Below are 20,561 nucleotides of genomic sequence, written 5' to 3' on the forward strand. Positions count from 1 at the left end.
AGTTATCCAAGATTCCATGTGTCCCCTTAACACCCAAAGCCAATCCATGACCAAGATTTGTCAATCCTGTATCTGCCATAGTTCTAGTATTTGCTCACTCTGTCTTCACTGCCCCAGTCTTAGTTCAGGCCCCACCATTTCTTACCTGGAAAACAAAATACTGACAACACAAAATACTGGAGAGGATGTGGAACAACAGGAACTTTCATTCATTGCTGATAGGAATGCAAAAATTGGTATAGGCACTTTGGAAGACAGTTTTGTGGTTTCTTACAAACTAAACATACTCTTACCATATGATCCAGTAATCTTGCTCCTCGGTATTTACCCAATGAGCTGAAAACTTATGTCCATACAAAAACCTGCACATGGATGTTCATAGCAGCTTTACTCATAATTGCCAAAACTTGGAATCAACCCAGATGTCCTTCAGTAGGTGAACAGATAAATAAACTGTGGTCCATCCAGATAAGGGAATATTATTCAGCACTAAAAAGAAATGAGCTATCAAGCCATGAAAAGACATGGAGAAGCTTTAAACACATATTACTAAGTAAAAGAAGCCAACCTGTGAAGGCTACACGCTGTACGATTCCAACTATATAACATCCTAGAAAAGACAAAACTATGGAGACAGTAAAATGATCAGTGATTGTCATGGGTTATGGGGAGGGATGGGTGAAAAGGCAGAATACGGGGAATTTTTAGGGCAGTGAAAGTATTCAGCATGATACTAAAATGGTGGATACATGTCATTATAAATTTGTCCAAACTCACAGAATGTAAAACACCAAGAGTGAACCCTGATGTAGATTTATGGACTTTTGATGACAATGATTTATCAAAGTACGTTCATCAATTGCAACAGAGGCATCACTGGGGTACAGGATGTGGATGGTGGAGGATGTTGTGCATGTGTAGGGACAGGGTATATATGGGAACTCTCTGCACTTTCCATTCAATTTTGCTCTGAACCTAAAACTGCTCTAAAAAAATGAAGTTTATTAAAGATAAACAAACAAAAGAACCCAAAATACCTTCCATCTAGTTATGTGGCCCCATCATGGCCCTATCTAATCAATCCACCACAGAGCCTAAAAATGATTCCTAAATAAAAAATCTGATCAAAGTACCCCACTACCAAAAAACCCTTCCATGCTTCTCAATAGCCTACAAATTAAAGTGCTCTGGGCAAAGTGTTAGCAAATGTCTTTCCCCTTCTGCATTAAGAATCTGACCACTGGATAAATTTTCTATATGCTTCCTTGTTCCTGTTCCTCTGTTTCCTGTCAACTATATCACTAAACAATACTGCTTATTGTAAAATGACCCCTGTTAGGTAGACTGCATCTGAACTGGGAGAACCACAGATAGTTGATAGGATGTATCACTTTGGACTTCCCTGAATGTGGAGACTCATGTTCTGAGCGTGTGCCTTCAGGGACCCTAGAAGCTATGGATGTGGAGTTTTTAAAAGAGATAAATGGCTCCTAAAGGCATGAGACTCTTTTTTCTTTTTTTTTTTTTGAGGAAGATTAGCCCTGAGCTAACTACTGCCAAACCTCCTCTTTTTGCTGAGGAAGACTGGCCCTGAGCTAACATCCATGCCCATCTTCCTCTACTTTATATGTGGGATGCCTACCACAGCATGGCTTTTGCCAAGTGGTGCCATGTCCACACCCGGGATCCAAACCAGCGAACCCCGGGCCACCGAGAAGAGGAACATGCCAACTTAATCGCTGAGCCACGGGGCCAGCCCCAGGCATGAGACTCTTAGGCCAGGGTGGAACCTGCATCATCTAATGTGGGTTGTTCCTCTTTGCACCTGAGCCATCTGCTGAATGGCTGCTGCCAAGGATCCTGCTAAAGAAGAACACCTGCGGTTCCTGAATAGGCAAGTGCCACGTGTGGTCTAGGGTCATCCCAGGAATCTGAATGTCTAGTTGAGACTAAGAAGACTCCCTGGTTGGTTCTTGCCTGTCTTTCAAGCTTCATATCTTTTCTATCCTGCTCCAGTAGAATACATAATTTACATTTGCCAGCAAGTATCATCTGATCTCTTTCCTCTAAGCCTTCTTGCATGTCCTTACTTCTTCTTTGTCACCTACCCATGCTGTTCCTCCAACTCAACCCCATAGTAACCTCCTCTAGGAACTCCTACACAGACCATGCCCCACACTGGGTGAAGCATTCCTTCTTCTGGCTCCCACATCACCACTAATCTTCCTTACCCTATATTATCAGCATCTGTTTACTTACCTGTTTTTTCACTATGAGCTCCCCATTGACTGTCATGGTTGCCAGATCTGCCCTTTGATGGTTCCCAAAGCCATTTTATGTAAACATAAGCTGATCATGTTGCTCACAATGTCAGACACTGATAGTTTCTAATCCAATAACCATCTTCCCTTTCTCACTAAACAGAAGCCTGATTTTTTCTGGCCCCACCACGTACCCAAATAGGCAATTCAGATGCCCTTTTGGTCAGTTGTGGTCATGAGACCTAGTTCAGACCAAGGAAATGTTAGCGAAAGTCTACTGGATGGGCTTATGAGAAAGCTATTGTTTTTCTGATCAAAAGAGAGAAACTTGGCTGACACATGCCTTTTGCCCTTCACCCTTCCTGCCTCCTGTACATCTGGAATATGGACACCGTGCCTGATGGTAGAAAGGAGCTCTCACAACCACGAATCTGAAAAGAAGGCCACATGCTAAATATGGCAAAGCAGGAAGCTTGGAGACCCTGATGACTTCCCACAAGCAAGTCTACAAGCCAGACCTGTCGTTACACAAGAAAAATAAAACTTTATTTGGATAAGCTACTGTCGTTAGGTTTCTGTTACTACAGCTGAACCCAGTTTTAACTGACACAGAACTACACATATTTCTTTTGCAATAAGACAAAATCACAACCCATTCCCATGACACCTTTTTCCATCCCATTGCCTGAAAACCTTACCATTCTTACCTCCTGCCATGTGCTCTCTGAGCCGCAATCATTCTAACTGGTCTTTTCGCAAGTCCCCTGAAAATCCCGTCTTTCTACAGGTCCCTGTCTTTCCACAGGTTCTTCCTCTGCCTTAGAATGGCTGTTCCCCATCAGTTTCACCTGGAGATGTACAACTGTCCTATCAAGATTGGGGTACACATCACCTCCTCTGTAGTTTATTCCTTGATTCATAGTTTCCTTCTCCCTTGAACTTCTGGAGAGCACCCCACAGCTGCTTTTGCTACAGCAAACAATGAGTTACTTTCAAATTATTCATTTAATCATCTGCCTCCTCCTCCATAACTCGAAACTAGGAGAGCAGTGATCTCATCTTATCAGGCATTCAACATATGTTTAAAGATGCTTCTAAATCCACTACCTCTACGTATTAAAGCTGTGACCTTTATCTTCTCTAAATTATTTATCTGTAAAGCAGAGATAGCCATAGGGTCGCCACAAAACACAACTCCAAAAGATATTGTACTGTATGTAACAAGAGCCCCACCCTCAGGTGTGTGTAGAATAAAGGGTGAATGGCATCCCTGGGGTTGATCATATCGCAGATTAAATACAATAATGCATGCAAAGTACTTAACAGAAGGCCTGATAAAATAATTTCAATAAATATTAGCTACTGGGATGATGGTGATGATGATGATGGTGATTGTATCTCTGCATCCTCAGCACTGCACTTGGCCCAAGGCAAGTGCTCAGTAATATTTTCCAGATGAATAAATGAAATGAAATCCAAGTCTTTTCTTCTTGGTTCTAAATTATAAAGCACTCTGACGTCCCAGCCCAAATTAACACAAAATCAAATGATATCCCTATGTACCTAATTTTCCCACCTAAACAACTCCTGTTGTTTATCCCATGGAGTTAACCTCATCAGGTGCTGCCTGCTTGAGACAGTCTGTGTCTGAGTACAGTGAGACCCTGGGGCAGGAACCTTCTGGAGAGGTTCTCAGTGGGACCAATTGTGCTGGCAGTACTGGGCTAATAATAAACAAGGCTAAACAATGAGGCAGTTAGTTGGATCTGGATGTCCATGGGCGACTGGGAGTTCAGCTCTGGATCTACCATTCTTGAAAATGTAATCTTCCTGCACAACTTCCATGAGGGTTCTCTGGGACAATCGAGTGACCATTCACAATCTGTGCTTAGCTCAGGGGAGCCCAGCTTGGTACACAGCTCTCGCCCTGTGCTGGTGGCTGGAGGGAACCTCAGAGCCTCAGTAATTCTGATCCAACTGGTTCTAAAACATCTGTACTTTGACATAAAAGGATTTCTGTGGGCCACTGCACTCAGGTTGTACAATAAAATCCTAATTAAACAAATGATATAAACATTTAGTGTACACCTATGGTATACAAGCATTGCGGAGAAGAACAGACTATGAAATAGATTCAGTATTCTGAAGGAGAGCAGAATATCCCACCCCAAAATATGCCAATTTGGCATATTGATTATTTTGAATTAAAGCCACTTAAGAAACGGCTGGTGCAAGAAGGACACTCTGACCCTCCTTTGTCCCCCTGAAAGCAGGAAATAAATCTCCCATGTGAAAGGTACTTTCCCTGTACCAGGAGGAAGAAAGACCTCCTTATCACCAGAGAGAGGGAATTCAGGGCCAAGAGGGCTGTGCAAACAAACCCTGTTACTTCTTCACTGATTTACTACCCCAAGTCTAAATTTCTTTGTCTTGTTAATTCTTCACAAATCTATCATTTCTTTTTCTAAAAGGTATAAAAGCTGCCTGCTTTGTTCACTTCTTCGGGCTTCATGTCTTTAGGGTTCCTATACATACAAAGTTAAATTTTTTCTCCTGTTAATCTGTCTTATGTCAATTCAATTATTAGACCAGCCAAAGAACCCAGAATGGAAAAAGGAAAGAGTTTTTCTCCCTACACTTCAAATTTCCCACAATCTAATAGGAAAGGAAAGAAATATGTACACAAATGCTTCCACTAAAAGAGAGAAAGAAAGAAAGAGAATATGAGAATAAGGGGGAAAAATGAGAAGTACAGAGATGGAACAAATTCAAAGGAAAGAGAAATTACCTCTAAATGGAAGAAAATCCAGCAGAGAGAACACTAGGATTTATCTCTTCATCATTTCTCATTTTGAAAATGGGGAAACTGAGCCAAAAAGAAGCAAGTCAGCTTGTCCGAGTTCACATTGCTCTGTGAGACTCTGAGCGTTTATCTATTTTACAACTTAGCCTCAGGGAACACCTTTGGAATCAGATGGCCCTAGGTTGGAATTTAGGTTCTGAGACTGATCATTTGTGTATTTTGGGGAAGTTACCCAATCTCCCTGAGCTTCAGAATTTTCACTTGTGAAAAAGGTCTAGCAGGAATATTTTTATCTGATAAAACTATTGTGAAGACTAGATGAGAAAATCCATGTCAAGTGACTGGCTCAGGGAAAGTGTTAACATACATGTTGAAAGGAGGCATGCATGCATGAATGAATGAATGAGTGTTTAAGGGCATTGTCTGGAAGAGAAAAAAAAAGAGAAACTGCTGTCCTATTATTTCTGGTTTCTCCCTACTCTACCCACTGGAAAAATATAAGTTCCAGGACCAAATCTGTCTTGTTCTTAACAGCATCTCCAGCACGTATAGAATAACGCTTGGCACATAATATGTCCTTAATGAAACTTCCTTTACTAATAAAATAGCTATTTTTTCTCAAGTCTTTTGCTCTGTGTTGGGCATTTTGCTAAGCGCTATGCATGAGGTAGGTATATAATTTAATCCCACAGGCCACCTATGAGAAAAGTGGTCTTGTTTTCCCTATTTTACAGATGAAGAAACATATTCAGAGAGATTAAATGTTTTCCAGATCAGAGCTGGTGAGTGGCAAAGTTGGAACAGAGCCAGGACTTTTTGAACCCAAATGCTGTCCTTGCAATCTTTAGGGCATTTCTTTTGCATGTCACTGTGGGTGTGTTGGGTAGGGAGTAGGGACTGAGCAAACACCAGCAGGGCAGGCTCTGGGGAAAGAACTGATGGTTGCTCCATTCTGTTAAGTGGATCAGTGATTAGACTGGGTGTACTTTACAATAGGGGTGGGAGTCTAGCCTTTCAAGGCCTGCTTCCACATTGCCCACTTGGCTGTGTGACTTTAAACACAGCCAGCCTTTGATCATGCCCTAAGTTGAACGACAGCCCCTCCACTCTATTATTTACAGTGCCCAGCTACTTCAGGGAGCCATTCTCTAACAACCAGCTCCAGGAAGCAAGACTTCACCATGGGACTGTGCACCTGACAGTGCCAGGGCCAGAGCTAGCTTTCCAAGGATGATTGGAATAACCAGGCATTGGCTGGGGGTACAAGGTAAGCAAGTAAGTCCCTGTCCTGGGGGAGCTCACAATCTGGAGGATAATGTGAAATCCATCAGTTCAGTGATGGACTTCCACACAAGCTACATGATCAGCACCAGGGGCTGAGTGGTCCATTCCACATCAGAGGTGGTGCTTGAGCTGCGACTGAAATACGCAAAAGCGATTCCAGACTGTAGAGGAGGGAAGGGGAAGAGACAAACGCCATTTCAGCAGAGAGGACATGAATGTAGGATGTGGAGGTGTGACACCTACTTTGTTTCCAAAGTTGTGGGGGAATAAGATGGCACATAGGATGTCTGTATGGTGTGGAGAGTGGTAGGGGAAAAAGAAACAGAGTAGAGGTATGTTGAGATACATGGCCAGAAAGGTCCTCAGAAGTCTGCTCAAGAAAAGCCTTTAATACTTGACAGTTTCTGGAATTGAGGAAAACAAGATCCCACCAGGATTGGCTTTATAAGTACATAACCTACGCAGTCATACAGGGCCCAGCACCATGCTTACAAGAACCCCGAGCTTGGTTAAATGTTCTTCTGTAACCATCTTGATATTAATAATAATTTTTAACAAGGGCCCCATATTTTCACTTTGTACTGGGGCCTGAAACATACGTTGCTAGTCCCAGGTCCTACTTAATAATAGTAGCTTATACTTTATAGTGCTTATAGCACACAAGACACTGTTTAAGTGCTTTTCATATATTAGCTTATTTAATCCTCAAAACATCCCATTTGGTGGGCATAATATTATTACCATTTTTTGATGAAAGAAGTTATGCCTAGACATGTTAAGAAACTTGACAAAGGCCAGCGTAGGATTAAATCCAGTTATCTGGCTTCAGAGTTTGTCCTTCTATCCATTCACAATGGTTTTCTTAATTTCACATTTTCAACATCAAGTAGAATGCCTTAAGACAGCCACAACTTTACAAGAAATATTTTCACTTTCAGAATCCTCCACCTCTGCATCCATCCATCCATCCACCCACCCATCCACCCATCCCACCCATCCACACACACACACCCCTCATCCATCCATCCATTCATCCATTCAATGACTCAATAAACTAGAATTTCCTGAAATTTGCAGTTTCCTGCAAAATACATGCCAAGATAGTGCCTGTACTTAGGAGCTTCAATGAATTTTGGTCCAATGAATGAATGAGGCTGTGTTTCTGGCACCATGAATAAAAAGTTGAGAAGTACCTCATTGTCCCCAGAAAGAGACAGAGAAGGACTTAAACCAGTGTTTAAAGTGCAGAAGGTAACATTTATTGAACCTTGCTATGTGCCAGACACCATTATAAACACTTTACTTGATTTGTTCTTTAATCCTCAAGAGAACCTGAAGGAGGTAACTGTTTAATCCCAATTTTATCAATGAAGAAATTGAACCACAGAGAGGTTTGGTTATCTGTCCTGGGCACACAGCTGACCAGTAGCAGAGCTAGGCTTTGAGCAAAGCAGAACCTTCATACTCAACAGCCTCTCACAGTCGGACGCTGTGGTCAAGTTAGCCCAGCTACTGTGGGAGGTCAGAGGAAGATGTCAGATTCATCCACTGAAGGAGTGGAGAAAGGCTTTTCAAAGAGTTGACAACTGAGATGAATCTGAAGCAATGAAGAAGTTGCCCAGATAAAGGGGTGGGGTGGAGTGTGTGTGTGTGTGTAAGGGGCATTAGCACATTGTGCTAAAACTTTAAATGGATCACTGCCCTCTCTTTGGGGACACCTCACCATCCATCTTCCCGGCAGCCATAATCAGGACCCCAAGATTAGCTGCAAAGGAAACTTCCAGCCTGATGCATGCTTCATTCCTGCTGTGACTCTAGACAAGCCTCACATGACACGCCACTGGATGCCAACCCAGCCTTGGTTTTAACTTAAAATGAGATGCAACTTAAAGTAACACATTGATTTTAAGTCTAGATATATACAATGTATTACATTAACATCCCAGATGTTTTGACACATAGATTAATCACTGAATTTTGAATAAAAATATCCAGGAGGACTCTCAAATAAATCACACAAACAAAGAAGAAAAGACAGATCTGCAATTTCAGTAAACGTATTTTCTTCCATTCTGGTTTGAGATAGTCAATAAGTATATAAAGCGGGAAGGCAAACACTTAAAATTTTGACTACCTACGGAACAACTAGGGAGGACATAGATTGCCTTGAGTTTCTTTCTTTCCTTTTCTTTCTTTTCTTTTTAAACTAAGCAGGCTCCTAATTCTATATAGCGTCTTTCCAAGTAAACAGGCCTGAAGTCTTTGATGCATATTTCAGAATATGCTGCTGGAAGCAGACTCGACATTAAGGATCATCAAATAAATCCCCTCCTCATGCCCTTCATATTCCAAGTCAAACAGAAGCTCAGTGAGTTTCCTATATTCACACAGCTGAGTGCTTAAAAGCCAAATATTTTGACTGAATAGAATTTTCAAGTTCTGTTTTATTTTTATGATCTACAGTTGAATTTTAAACCCCCTTCACAAGGGACATCTACAGGGTGGCTGAGAAGGAATAAGCTTTGGAATCAGACCAATTTGGGGGTCAGATCTGGGCTTCAGGTCTTGCCGGTTGTGGGACTATGAGCAAATTATTCCCCCTCTCTTTGCATGGGTGCCCTCAGCTCTAAAGAGGGATGGTCACAGCTCCCGCATGAAGATCAAACAAAAGTATCACCCCAGATACAGTCACTAGCACATAGTAGGTGCTTAGAAAGAACTTCTGCCCTGTCGTCTGAACTACCACATAATTCAACCCAGCCTGTCACTTAAAGATGATTCTTGATCAGTTTTTGTCTCCAGTATCCACACGCTTTTGGAAAGAAAAGGGAGAAAAGAAAACCAGGGAAATCTCATTCTATTATTCAGAAGCAATCATATTAATATTCATTTTATTCTCCCGAAAGGCCAACACAAGTCAGCATGTTAAAATACCAAGTTTGATGAATTCTACCTTGGGCACAAGATACTAAGGATAATCTTATCTTTAAACATTTCCTTTAAACAAACTAAAAAAGGCAATTTATTCTTCAGCGCATTTTATATTCTGATTTAAAATCAACAAGGTATCATAAAAAACACCAGTTCAGTCATCCTCTTTCCCTGCAGTAACACTTCAGCTCTGATGATGTGTGCCCAGAAATTAATTTTCCAGATAACTTACACCAAATCTTTTAAACACCAAATACTTTTATATTTAATTTTAGCAATTTCTGATGTAACTCATTTTAGAAATGATACTCCCCTGCCTTATTTCAGGAGGGTTTACAGACTGTAATTTAGTTTTTCCTTGGTGACTCACTGTCACACTTCTGAACATAAGTTATTGCATAGTGCTACCACGCCTTGATGCCCTCAAAGACTCCTGAGGCAAGAATATCTCCAAAGTTTCTTCACTCAGGATCCCAAGGTTCTACCTAGTGGACGCCCCTTGTTCCACCCCATAGAGATGCTCCATTCAAGGAAGAGTCTCATCCAGGTTCCTCAGTTTTCACAGTGGAATGTCAATTTCACCATCCTCTTAGTTGATATTAAAGTATACATATTAGACTTTATTCAGAACAAAACTGATTAATCAATCAGCTACTACGTGCTAAGTATTAAATAGATTTTGTTTAATTTTATTTATTTTCATTTAATTTTCATTAAAACTTCCTTAGGGTTGCCTATTACCATTGTTTTAGAGTTAAAGAAACTAAGGTGAATACAGGTAAAGTAACATACAATATCCTTTAGATAAATTAAGTTTATGACTACGTTATGGGGAAGCATGTTGCTGAAACTGGATACCATGTAGACCATGTACCCCATGTGGAGTAAGGAGGGGAGCTACAGAAAAAAATGGTGAATGAATTGGAAGAAGTGAGATCATTGGCCAGAAGTTTCCTTGAAATCAAAGAAGGGCAACAATGGGAAAATTTGGCAAGCAAGTTCAGAGAGGAGGCTGGGTTCAGTAGATTATTTAGTATACAGAAAAATTATCATGTGTGAGTGAGGGCATGGCTGAGGAGAGTAGAGGAAAAGCTAGCCAAGCTGAGAAGGTAAAAGCCAAGGTTCTGTAGGAGTCATTTAGCTGCACTTGAAAGGCATCCAAGACAATGGCGGGACTTGGGGTGGTAAGGAAAACCAAGATCCAGGTGCCAGAACGATCAGTGACTAGTGAGCAGTGTGTGAGCAAAATGCAAATGCATGACTGGTCAGGCTAGCAGGTACAAGAGGAGCTGGTGCCCCATTGCAATTCACTCTGAGCAAGGATGCTTCTAAGAGATGAGCAGGAGAAGGTGTGGCTAGATTAGGAAGGGAACTCACAGCAGGGTTCCTTGGGTTCCAAGCATTAAAAAGTTTACAGAGATCCATCCATAGATTTGTATATTTTTGTGACTCCTTTAAGGCACAGATCTTCTACAAGGATCAGAGGATGGTATGGCTGAATGTCATAAGCCCCAAAGAAGCAACTTTGGGGGAATTTGTTTGTATTAAAGGAAACTTGGGGGGCAATAATGGAAATATCAATTAGAATGTAGTGGATGCTATTGGTGCCCACCCTGATTCCCTCTACCAGGCTGGTGTGTCCACCATCCAGCTGCCGTGTTGGCTGATAACAGCCTATAGCTGCCCCATTCTCCTGAGCATTTTCCCCAGATGACGGTAGCTGCTTTGCTCACAAATACCTGCAAGAATATGTCTCCTAGAGTCAGATGCACAGCAATGACTTTGTCTCAAGGTGGAAAACGCTCTGGAGCTATGTGTGCCCCAGAGCCCTCTGTGTGATCAGGCTGAGACCAGACGAGGCTGCCTGTCTTCTTCCCTGTCCATATCTGATTCCCTCACTCCCTCTGAGGTTTCCTCTGAGAGCACTCCCTCACCTGTACAAGAGCCATTTCAGGGTCTCCGTCTCAGGATGTAAGATGCTGGTCTACATCTCAAGTCCTAGGACAGGGGACAGGTAGGACTATTCTACTGAGACCAAATAATGATCCAGGGTCATTTGGCTAACAATGTCAGAAGCAGGGCGACCAACCAACCTGGTTTGTCTAGTACTGAGAGGGTTCCTGGGATGCGAGACTTTCAGTTTTCCAACTGTAACAGTCTTAAGAAAAGAGAAAGTTGATCACTCTTGTCAGAACTGGGATTCAAACCCACACCCACGTCTGCCTCGCTCTAAGTGGTGCCTCACTCTAGACCGCGCCCTTTCATTTACATGAGAGTTGCCTGGTTGCCTCAGGTGTAACCTGTGCGCCTGCTGTCTCAGGTTTCACCAGAGAATACCAGGCCTTGTGGTGCTAACACACGAATGTTTGCAGGATCCCAGGCAGCCCCATCCTTATCCTAGAACAGACATTTTTAGCTGGGGTCCCTGGGAGGACCTCAGGGGATCCATAACCCCTCTGATAGGGTTGTTATTTCTTTTGTTCTGAGAAGAATGACTAGATTTCATCATCAGATGCTCAAAGTAATCCGTGACATAATTAAGGTTAAGAACAATTGTCCAAGAACACATTGCTTTTATCTCTGGATTAAGTAGAACAGTGGGGTGCTGCACTTAATGTCTCATACTTACTGGCCTCAAGCAGAGCTGTTTCCCAGTAAATGGCCAAACACCCACCACTGCATTCACCAGAGGATGGTGGGTTGAAGTTGTCCACTGCATTCCTCAGCCTGTCCTCATCCTAGTCTTGGGAGGGAAATTTCTCTTTTATTTAAACTGAAACTTGGAAGACATTTGTCAGGGATGGCTGAGGAGACAGGAAGGGCAGGCTATTCCAGGGAGAAGGAGCAGCGACGGCAGCAAGGGAGCAGGCATCCATGTGTCCCTGAACTGGAAGCCCACCTTCTGACCAGGAGCTCTAAATGATACTTACACAGGGCTGTAGTTAGTTTTTTTAAAATTGAAAAAGTGTTATTCCATTATGGAAGATTCTGGTATTAATTCTTCTATATGCATTTTATAAATGTTGGTTGCATACTCATTGAGTGCCAGGAAATGTTCTACGTGTTTGGTGCAGCAATAAAGATGGCAGAGACCCTGCACCGTGGAGCTCACCATCACACATTGGAGACAGTAAATACAGAAAGTAAACAAATACATCTGTAACGATAGTTCAAACAGCTATACGGTGATGGATGCTGTGAAGAAAAATAAAGCAAGCTCTGTGGCTGGAGACTAGAAGGGGCTTTACTTGGGTGGTCCAGGGAGACCTCTATAAAGAAAAGACTTGGATGAGGGGAGGGAGTGAGGCCTGGAAACATCAGGGGGCAGCTTGTCCTAGCCAGCAGTGTGGAAACAAAGTAAAAAGCCCTTAGGATAAGAGGAAGCTATAGAGTGTGTGTTTTGTATTTTTCATTTTATTTTTTGAATGGGCAGTGGTATAGACCTTGCAAGCCTAAAAGATCATTATTACTTCCTCATTCGATATACTTCCCTTGGGTGATGACTTCTCCCATGCTTTCAACTTGTACCTTTGTGCTGATGATTCTTTAAGTCCATATTCAACCAAGAACTCTTTTTGGAGCTTCACTGGTATCTCTAATCGCCTAAAATGTACATGGATGTCCTCAGAAACTTAAAAATCTACTTATTTCAAACAGAACTCACCATTTCCCCCTCAAAATCTGTTCTCTCCCCTGTGTCCCCAGGCCAACAAACAGCAACAAGGCCATTTCATCAGACCAAGTCAGAAAACTAAGTCATCCTTGATACTTCCCCACTTTTGACACTGTTATGTTGAGTCATCCAACACTTCCCAACATTCAACTGCCTTAGTACTTCTCAAGTTTCTTCTCCTTTATTCATCCCTGTTAGCGTAACCTCGGTTGGGGCCATCACTACATCCATATACCCTGGATTTCCTGCAATAACCTTCCAGCTAGTGTCTATGCTTCTCAATTTACTCCCCCCAGTGCATTCTCCATACTGCGGCTAGAACCCAAATGATTATTTGTATCTGTCATTTTCCAGTTTCAAATCCTCCTACTGCTGAACAAAGCTGGTAACATCACAATTCCTGACTTCAAATTACATTACAAAGCTATAGTAATCAAACAGTATGGTATAGGCATAAACCAACGGAACAGAATACAGAGCCCATAAATGAACCCATGCACATATGGTCAACTAATCTTTGACAAAGGTGTCAAGAATACAGAATAAGGAAAGGATAGTCTTTTCAATAAGTGGTTTTGGAACAACTGGATCTCCACACTCGAAAGAGTAAAACTAAACCCTTATCTTACACCATACACAAAAATCAACTTAAATTGACTTAAAGACTCAAACATAAGGTCTGAAACCAAAACACTCCTAGAAGAACACACAGGGAAAAGCTTCATGACACTGGTCTTAGTGATGATTTTTTTGGATATCACACCAAAAGCCCAAGCAAAAAAAGCAAAAATAAATAAGTGGGACCACATCAAACTAAAAGGCTTCTGCATAGTAAAAGAAACAATCAACAGAGTGAAAAGATAACCTACACGATGGGAGAAAATATCTGCCAACTACATATCTAATGAGGGGTTAATGCTCAGAATATGTGAGGAACTCATACAACTCAACAGCAAGAAAACAAATAACTCAGTTAAAAAATAGGCAAAGGACTTGAATAGACATATTTTCAAAGAAGACATACAAATGGCCAACAGGTACATGAAGAGGTGTTCAACAATATTCTAATCATCAGGGAAACACAAATCAAAACCACAATGAGATATAACTGCCCACACATTAGGATGACTATTATTAGAAAAAGTTTAGATAATAAGCGTTGATGAGGATGTGGAGAAAAGGAAACTCTGGTACACTGTTGATGGGAAAGTAAATTGGTGCAGCCACTATGGAAAACAGCATGACGTTTTCCAAAAAAATTAAAAATAGAATTACCATATGACTCAGCAATATCACTTCTGGATTTGTCCAAAGGAATTGAGATCAGGATCTCAAGGAGATACTTGCATTCCCATGTTCACTGTAGCATTATTCACAATAGCCAAGATACAGAAACAACCTAAATGTCCATGGATGGATGAATGAATAAAGAAAATATGGTATATTCATACAATGGACTATTATTCAGTCTTCAAAAATGAGGAGATCCTGCCATTTGTGACAATATAAATAGACTTGGAGAATATCATGCTGAGTGAAATAAGCCAGCCACAGAAACACAAATACTGTATGATCTCCTATAAATGTGGAATCTAAAATAATCAAGCTCATGGAAGCAGAGAGTAGAATGGTAGTTACCAGAGGCTGGGTGGAGGGCAAATGGGGACATGTTGATCAAGGGGTACGAAGTTTCAGTCATTCAAGATGAGCAAGTTCTGGAGACCTAACGCATAGCATGGTGATGACAGGTAACTATACTGTATCATATACTTGAAACTTGCCAAGAGGGTAGATCTCAAGTGCCCTCATCACATCGGATTTTAGTTTCACAAAGATCTCTCTGGCTGCCATGTGCAGCATAGATTGGGGGACCAGAGATGAAGGCAGGGATGTCAGTGTAGAGCCTGCTGTATTAGTCCAGGTGAGAGATGAAGGGGCTTGAACCAGAGTGACTGTGGTAGGGACAGAAAGAAGTGTCACCCATGACCCCTCTCTCCTCTTGACCTGCACCAACAGCCATAAGTCCCTAGAGCATTCCATCAATATTTCTCTGACAAATGATGCAGTTTGTTCATTTACCTGACCCTTCTCTCTCTCTCTCTCCCTACTTAGTATTCATTCTCTCACTACTTCCTATCCATCACTTCTCTTCATCCCAACTCTCATTGCCTGAATTCAAGAACCTTTTATCTGCAAAGTTTCCTAAGAAGTCATCATATTTCTTAATTGATCCATCTTCTCAAATTCAACCTCTACTCTACACCTAGGGAGAGTGTTCTGCCCAACTCCAAACCTTTCCATGGCTCCCATGACCTTTGGGTTAGAGGACAAGTTCCTTAGTCTGGCTCACAAAACTCTCAAAGATGTGGCCCCTATTTATTTACCCAGCCTCAAGGGACACCGCTTCACTCCTTGTGTTCCAGCCCTGTGCATTCATTTCACTTCTTTGCTCTTTCTTGCCTCCAGGGCTTTGGATGTTACTTCCTCCTTTTGATCGCCCTTCCCTCCAGTATCCATTTGGAAATTCCTTCAGATTTCAGCTTATACTCTATCCCTTCGGTGAAGCTCTCCTTGAGAGCCCCTTTCAGGAAGTGTGTGCAAAGCCCCTCTCTTTGCTCCCACAGAACCCTGCATTGCCTGGTTTGCTCTTGTCTGTTTCCATGCCTGATCCCCCAACATGAGGCAGATCCTTGCTTACAGGTGACTCTAAGGATCTGGCATGATGAGTAGCACATGGCGGGCTATCCAGCATATCTTGTCTGATGCTGTGTAATTGGACAGAGAGATTTTGCTAATTTTCCAGGATAAAAAAATAAAGAAAATAAATGATTTATTGGGCAGAGCGTTTTATGGTTTATGAGCTGCTTTTACTGCACAGCTGTTCATTCACTCCAAGCACTCGGCACCCCTGAAAGTGGGGAATATCATCCACACTTTACAAATGAGGAAACTGAGGCACAAGGAGATCAGTGTTCTAGTTCCAGGTCCCCTTAGAACTAGGATTCAAATCTAGGCTTTCTTGATTCAATCAATGTGCTTTTCCACAATACTAGAGCTGAAATCAAGGAAAGAAATTGAAGGGCAAGAAATACATTTTAAGTTTAAAATATTCCATTAGATGTTTTCAGAAAATGTTATATGAAGCCATTCAACACCAGATTACAGTTATTCTAAAGTACCCACTTGAAAAAAAATGAACATTTTAAGGAAAAATATGTGTTTCTGTTCTCCTTCATTCTGTTTCAGTGGGTTGACCCTAAATAATGTGGAGCAGCCCAGCGAGCATCCTCCAGGCTTGCTGCACATACTGAGACAGGGGAAAGTGGCTGGGACAGCCTTTGCGCAAGCCTCTTCCTATGCAGGTTGTCATGCTGCAGGTAAGGCTTGTTCACTCCTTCAGCCACTCCCTATGGCAGTCACTAGGACCACAGCCACAGGAGAATAAGGCAAGTTTCCTGCCCTCAGGAAGCATGAAATCTAGAGAGGGGGCAGGCATGTGTGCAAGCAATGACACGACACAGCACAGGCTGTCACAGAACAGGTCCAAAGTGTTGTGCAAGCAGAGGGGAAAAAGCCCTGGAAGGCTTCCCTTAGGAGGGGGCATCCAAACTGAGTCATGAAGGGAAGCGGGAAGTGAGAAATGGCCATTCTAGGCAGAGAGACCAGCATGAGCAAAAGCAGGGGTGTAAAAAAGCAGAGAATACATAATATAAGACAGCCCTGGCTCCCTCCAGAAATCATGGTTCCCTCGGCAGTGACCTCAAGCTGTAAACATTCAGTCAAATTGGGCAAACATTTGGTAAACATCTGGCATTACAGAGCAGCGTTGGATGAAGGTGAATCCTGCCCACAAAGAGCTCACAATGAGTCTACTGTATCCATCTAACCAAGATTTACATGAGTCCCTACTATGTGCAAATCCCTGCCTACACTATAAAATGCTTAGTCCAACACTGTGGTGACCAGACCTCAGTGTTCCCAACTAGGTGAGTACTGCATTCGATGGCAAAGCCCTTGACCTTCAACATTTGTAAGCAAAGATGGATGACATGCTGTGTTTCCCCCGATAAAGCCCTCTTTTATATTTCTGAGTGCATCTTGGCCCAGACTACAGTGTTTCATCTGTGAGTCACTGACCAATATTTGTACTCCCTTTTCATAGCTGATGTCTGTTTAATGATTTGCTGATCTGAGGAAGGGAGTTTCTTTAGAAAATGATGATAATTCCTTTTATTTGTCTGGCATGTTAGGTTTTGAAAAGCCATTGCCCATCCATCCTCTCCATCATCCCACTTGATGATCAAGAGAACCTAGTAAGCTACAAGAACTGTCAGCATCCCCATTCTACAGATGAGAGAGAGAAGTCTCAGTGAGGTAGAACAACTCAAGGTCATGCGGCAAGTGTATGATGAAATCAGAGCTTAAATCCATGTTTTCTGATTCCCAAATCTTGTCCTCTTTTCTCTACACCATACCATCTGCCTGGAATACAATCATACCATTCTCATTAAGATATGAATCCCAGATGAAATGCTGGCCAAATCACATCCCCTCAGGCAATGTAACTACAGCATAAATTAAAAGCCCAATTAAAGAACATGGCCTTCTAACTGGGACTTATTACTGTCCCCTGAGGCCAGGGTATAAAGAGAGAGCCCTATAAAAGTCAACGGCAGTCCATCCTAGAAATCACCCAGAGGCCCGCTTACCCATATGCAAGAGGCTTTAGACTCAAATTATTCACCTAACTTTATATCCCATCTCTATGGTCTTCTGGGGCCCTGGACCCCCCTGAGCTGGGTCTGGAATAATATTGAAACCTCTGTACTTCTCTCTGGCCTGGAAGTGCACTAACAGTCCATCACTCCCTGTGGCCAGCCCAGGTGCCTCTGGGCTCTGACACATCTCTTAATATCGAGAGCTTCAGAACCTGATGGAAACCAGTGCTTGCATAGTTCAAATAGAGAACTGAAGCAGAATTCTCTAGCTCTCTGAAAGTGGGATAGTTTGCCAATGGCTCGAGCCCTCAGGGTGACCAAGGGGACAAAGGGTGCTATTATGCTCAATGTAGTCTTGTTTTGCTGACAATGGTAGGGCTGACTAGAAATGAGATAAGGAGAAAGGGAGAGGACATTCTTCACTACTAGTTTATAATTTTATATCAATTCCCACCCCATCTGCAAAAGCCAAAGGTAATAACATGATAATAACATGAATAATAACTCCAGGGATACCCCGGGGTCCCAAAATGACAACAGTTACTACTCCTCTTGCCTAAATATCTCCTGCAGTTGCTGGATTTGAAGCTGACTTTACAGATGAAGAGCTGGTTTGAGGTCTGGTCCCTTTCCATGTCATAGCTGAGCTGCAGTGCCCCCCCCCCCAACTCCGTCCCCAGCCAAGCCACTGTAAGAATGGGTCTGTAGGTCAGCCTGGATCACAAAGAATCACTACCACTGTCCCCTCACTCCAACATAGTCTTCTCCAGAATCTGCCCTGGTTCAGGGCTCAGAGGACTTGCTTGCACAGGATATGGATGTGCTCCCTCAGCCTCCATCTGGGACTTCTGCGGGGACCACCTCATTAAGCCAGCGTCTCCCCACCTACCACGTCGGATTTCCCCTCTTGCCCTCTCAGGACCTGCCCAGACGGGCCGCAAGACTAGAGGACAGAGATTGGGGAAGGTAGAAGAAGATAAACCTCATTTCGCGGTGGAATCCCTGTTAAGTAATAGAAAGCCATCCAACTAGCAACCACGCTTCCAGAAACGTCACTGCCACAGAGGAGAGAGTTTTGCAGCTGCCGACCCCGGAGTCTCTTACCTACCTGTCTCCCACTGCAGGGCTCCTCTCCCTCACCTCCTCGGGCCACCGCTCCTGGATCCCTCACTCTTTTCTCTCCTTCTCCAGCCGCCAATACTTGCAGCGGCAGTGGGCGGACCGCGGAGTCCGGGCACCTGGGAGCTGGGTCTCAGGTCCCCGCGGCGAGGCTGCCTGGAGGAGGAGCAAGCGGATGCTGCCCTCGCCGCCGCCGCCGCCACCGCCGCCGTGGTGCTGATGCGGTTGCTATGGTTATGGAACTCCGCAGCTGCCCCCTCTCGGCGCAACAGCTGCCCGGCCGCGGCCTCTGGGTAGCCCCAGCGAACCCGGCCGGGAGGAGAGGTTGTAAACACGGTGAAAGGGATTCGCTGCCACCGCTGCAAAACAGAAACGACCGAGAGTGCCTGTGCTCGCGCCGCTCCGCTCGCGCCTCCCGGGCTCTGCTCACCTCCGCGCCCTTGCTCCTCTCCTTCCCCCGCCAGGACGCGGCCAGACCCAGAGCAGCGCGCAGCGCGCCCTCGCGGCCTGGAGAGCCCGCCCTGCCGCTGCCGGCTGGCCCGGCTCCCCGCAGCCCTGCGCACCGCCTAGAGGCTGCGCGTCTGGCTGCGAGGCGCGGCGCCCGCTCCACGAGCCTCGTCCCTCTTCGCGGCCAGTCAGCGGTGGGAGCCTCAGGGCCTGGCAGGCTGCCCAGTGGCCAAACCCCGCCTGCTCGCCCGCCTGGCCTTTTGGGGGCGCAAGATGGTGAACCCGACGCCCACCGGGCCTCTCCAACTGGGCCTGGCCGCGAGCATGCTCAGTCCCTGCGTCGGGAGTTGCCCTCCTGAATTGGAAGACTGGGATGTAGCGGAAAGGAAAAGGTCCTTTCCAGACCCCCGGGGGAGGAAGGACGTATAGCTTGGGGTAGGGGGAAGCGAAACTTTGCAGAGGGGCTCAGGGGCAACCCAATCGATACCTGAGAAAAGATTACAGCCCTAATAGATCTACCCCTCCAAAAGGAAGTCAGCAGTGGCTGTTAACTGAACACCCAGCCCAACATTTGCTGGTCACCTACTTCATGCTGGGCAGTGGGGGTTGAGAGATGTGTAAGATTCAGTCCATGGAGGAAGGGAGAAGATTGAGGAGGGTTAAGCCAACTCCCATCTACTGAGCATCCTTCACCACCAAGGTGCACAAGAGGTCTCTCTTTCTTGCCATAATTAGGAAGGTCTCCAGGCACTCATGTTAAAGATGAGAGTCCCAGAGACAGAGCCAAAATTGGGAATTCCAAGACCAGTGCCCCATGCATTAGACTGGGGTGCACTAACTCACAGCCCAAGAAGAGACGTGGATTGTAACCAAACAATTACGACCAATGTGGCTAGTGTCTAACACAGTTCGGAGAGAGGGGGTGGGGGAGGCAATCAGGGAAAGACACCTGAAGGAAGGAATAAGAAGAAGCAAAGTGGGGAGGTGAAGGGCAGGAGATGTTCCTTCCAGAATGAAAGGGCCAAGAATGCAAAGGCCTGCAGGCAAGACAGCCAGACTGGTTTTTGATCCGTACTTGGGATCTAGTATGGCTGGAACAGAGCGTGCCAGGAGAGGTGAGGCAAGAAATGAGGTTGGAAGGACAGGTGCTACACATCAAAGGGCTTGGAATCCAAGTGAGGGGGTTGGAACTTGGCCCTAAGGACAATAGGGAGCCACTGGAGGAGCTTAAGAAGGGGGAAGCCTGGGCCAGCATTTTAGGAAGGTCACTGCGGTTGAAGTGAGTGTGGCAGGGCTGCAAGAAGGCGTATCCCGAGGAGGGTCTT

At 44.1% G+C, this 20,561-nt stretch overlaps 1 protein-coding gene across 3 annotated transcripts in view; it reads right to left on the reverse strand.

Moving 5' to 3' along the window:
* FAM135B (family with sequence similarity 135 member B) overlaps positions 1–19,598 on the reverse strand; it is a 284,079-nt gene extending 264,481 nt beyond the window's left edge. The window contains exon 1 of one of the 3 annotated variants that reach the window (XR_002810524.2): positions 18,779–19,549. The gene's annotated coding sequence lies outside the window, so the exon portion shown is untranslated. Of the gene's footprint in view, positions 1–18,778 lie in introns of all 3 variants that reach the window. The other 2 variants (XM_001499583.5, XM_070221868.1) reach the window with 2 other exon arrangements.
* Between the last annotated feature and the right edge of the window lie 963 nt (positions 19,599–20,561).

The sequence above is a fragment of the Equus caballus genome, chromosome 9 (assembly GCF_041296265.1).
Source record: "Equus caballus isolate H_3958 breed thoroughbred chromosome 9, TB-T2T, whole genome shotgun sequence".
Taxonomy (NCBI): Eukaryota; Metazoa; Chordata; class Mammalia; order Perissodactyla; family Equidae; genus Equus; species Equus caballus.